Source organism: Brachionichthys hirsutus, unplaced genomic scaffold, assembly GCF_040956055.1.
Source record: "Brachionichthys hirsutus isolate HB-005 unplaced genomic scaffold, CSIRO-AGI_Bhir_v1 contig_1312, whole genome shotgun sequence".
NCBI lineage: Eukaryota > Metazoa > Chordata > Actinopteri > Lophiiformes > Brachionichthyidae > Brachionichthys > Brachionichthys hirsutus.
In genome coordinates this window covers 1,557-4,938 of record NW_027181300.1, presented here as the reverse complement: position 1 = coordinate 4,938, position 3,382 = coordinate 1,557, and the positions used below count along the sequence as shown (strand labels likewise).

Below are 3,382 nucleotides of genomic sequence, written 5' to 3'. Positions count from 1 at the left end.
TTGTGGAAGCTATAATAGAGCTAAAGAGAGAGATGTTACACCTAGCTTCAGAGGCCAGCCGTGGTTTATTAACACGCAGCAGGATTAATCACATGGAGGTTAATGAGAAATGCTCACGGTATTTTTTTAGGAAATTAGCTCGACCTAGAAATACAATTGAAGCTTTAAATGATAAAGATGGTAGAATGCAAACTGATATAAAGGATATGCTGAGCTGTGTGCATACCTTCTACCAAGACCTATATTCAGGGGAAGAGGTGGATGAAGCATCTGTGGCAAATCTCCTCTCTAACATAGATAAGAATGTGATTGACTATAAGGTACAACTCGATCGTGACCTATCTATGTATGAACTGACAATGGCGCTGGAGAGTATGCAGAACAATAAGGCCCCAGGGGCAGATGGTTTGCCCAAAGAATTTTATATCACCTTCTGGGAAGAATTGAAGGCCCCCTTGCTGTCAATGTATAATGAGAGTTTATTACAAGGAAGTCTACCGCCTTCACTGAGAGATGGCATAATCTCACTTTTGTATAAAAAGGGAGACAAAAAAGAAGTCAAGAATTGGCGCCCACTTACTCTGCTCGGGGTGGACCGTAAGATTCTGGCAAAGGCATTATTTCTCCGCATCCAGAAAGTTGCAGATAAAATAGTGGGCAAAGAACAAACTTGCTCAGTACCAGGAAGGGCTATGAGTGATAGCTTGGCCCTAGTTAGAGACTGCTACCTTTACGCTATGGACAGAAGAACACCATTATGCATTGCAGCCCTTGATTTAGAGAAAGCCTTTGATAAAATAAACCACACTTATTTAAAAGAAGTTTTGGTTTGCTTTGGATTTGGCCCACGAATACGAGCCTGGGTAGATTTGTTATACTCTGATTGCACTAGCAGAATAAGTGTAAATGGTCATATTACTGAACCATTTAAGGTTCAATCAGGAGTTAGACAAGGATGTCCTTTATCTGCCATGTTATTCATCTTAGCCATCGAACCACTGGCCTGTGCAATTAGGAAGGACACATCTATTCGTGGCCTCCTTGTTCCAGGCAGTAGTGGAAAAGAAGCAAAACTGACTTTATATATGGATGATATCACATTATTATGTACAGAAAACAGGTCAGTGTTTAATACCATTCAGTGGTGTGACTGTTTTGCTCTGGCAGCTGGGGCAAAACTGAATAGGTCTAAGAGTGAGATGCTCTATCTCAATTGGCATGAAGAAACATTTGCATTAGGACTTGTCGTAAAGAGAGAACGATTGAAAGTCTTGGGAATACAGATCGGAAAGGATATGGAAAACCTAAATTGGGAAAATAGACTTCCAGCTATAAAAGGGAAACTCTTACAGTGGGAAGACAGAGACCTTAGCTTTACGGGAAAGGTTCTTGTTGTTAAGTCAGAGATTCTGGCCTCCCTGACTTTTCTGGCAGCAACCTTGCCAGTTCCTAGGTCCTTCCTCACAGCCTTGACAAGGACTATGTTTCAATTTATATGGAGTTCTCACCAAGAGCATGTTAAAAGAGATATTATGTACAAGCCCTTGGATAAAGGTGGAAAAGCAGTTCCAGAACTTGGCGTGAAATTGGAAGCCTTGTTTTTAACGCCAATATTAAATGCGGTCTTAAGTGATAAGAACACCAGTCTCTGGACATACTTTGCAAAATTTTGGGTTGGTCAAAACATTTTGTCCAGAGTGGGTGGAAGACTCCCTCTTAGTACTCCACATGCTGAAACAAGGCCGGCACTATATGATAAGGCTATTACTATTCTAAAACGAGCCAATCTTGGAAGGTGTTCAAAAGAATTTGCAAAGAGAGAAGTTATTGAAGAGAGTTTGTCAGCCCGGACATTACGCTTAACACCTGTGCAAACTTTAACAACAACAAAATGTATTCAAGTGTGGAAAAATGTAAACTCCCCCTTTCTTTTGAACACACATAAGGATCTGGCCTGGAAGGTGGTGCATGATCGTATGCCAACACGAGCCTTTCTTAAGAAAAGACGATGTTCTAGGTCTGCCAAATGTCCAAGGTTGAACTGTTTTAATGACGAGAATGTGAGCCACATGTTTTGGTACTGCTCCTTTGCCCGGAAAGTGTGGACAATCCTAAAGCTGTGGTTATCGGAGCTCTATAGAGAACCAAATGAAAAAGATATTTTATATGGTGACTTTGACCCAGGCGATTGTGAAAAATGTGAAAGATGGTGGGCTGTCATTAATTGTATCAAAGAAGGGATGTGGAAGGGTAGAAATTTACTAGTATTCAAGAAATTTTATTTATCCCCAGAATCAGTTGTAAAAGCAGGACTTTCAACTGTTAATGATTATATTCTTAGAGATAAGGCAAAGTTTGATGCTGCAGAACTAAGAAAGTTGTGGAAATTGGGGAATGTTTTAATGAGCAAGCTAGTGTTGACACGGTGAGCTCAATGACGTTTAAAAATGTATTTTTTTTTTACTTGTTGATGAAAATGTGATTAATATTATGCAAATGTGATATTGTACTTTGAAGATGTCCTGTGGTTTGTTTGCCCGATAATTAATAAAGCCCCTAAAAAGTGAAAGTGTGGTTTGCCCAGGACGAGGCTACGCCATTGCACTGCGGCTGTGCTGACTTCTGCGAATTCCCCGCATGTGGGAATCTCGACTGCATAATTTCTGGTAGTGGGGGACTGCGTTCGCGCTCTCCCCTGATCCATTTGTTGAAGGAAAATTGCAATCGGGTTACGTGTAGGACAGATCCCTGCCCTCCGTGCGGGGCTGAGTTCACTCGGTGGATTTCCACTGTCCTCGTGAGAAAAGGCGTGCTGAGTCACCTGAGAAGCAGGGGTGGGGAGTGTCTGACAACTGCACGGTCTTGGTGTTGGTGAAAGGAAATGTGTCCAGATGCTGGTGATTGGACAGCACATTTGGACTTTTAACTTTTGAGTGATTGCTGAGATTATTTCCCCCTCTCTGTCACAGAAACTGCTTGAAAACTAGCTATACATTGTGCAATTTATGTATGTAATGGAGAAAGGAATGACTGCAAAAGTGACCAAAATGGATAAAACTTGTTGCCCACACAAACCGAAGACTTTTGAGCTGCGTTTTTGAATATCAAACAATGTGGCTGCTTCATCCAGAATGCCTTTTGCGAATCATATTGCTTGCGCCACAGGGCAGGGCGGTGTGTGTGGGAAGGATGCCGCTTTGGCTGACTGTTCCAAGGCATACTTACCTGGCAGGGGCGATACCATGATCACCGAGGTGGTTTGCCCAGGGAAGGTACCACTCAATTGCTGTCGTGCGGTGTATGGGACACAATTCAGTGCTTGAGGGCTCGAGCCAGACAGAAGTCTATGGTTGGATTTAGCTAATATTCCACCATGTCTTCA

At 42.2% G+C, this 3,382-nt stretch overlaps 1 pseudogene; it reads left to right on the top strand.

Moving 5' to 3' along the window:
• The first annotated feature begins 2,560 nt into the window (after positions 1–2,560).
• Positions 2,561–2,698, top strand: LOC137917435 (U1 spliceosomal RNA; annotated as a pseudogene).
• Positions 2,699–3,382: the final 684 nt, after the last annotated feature.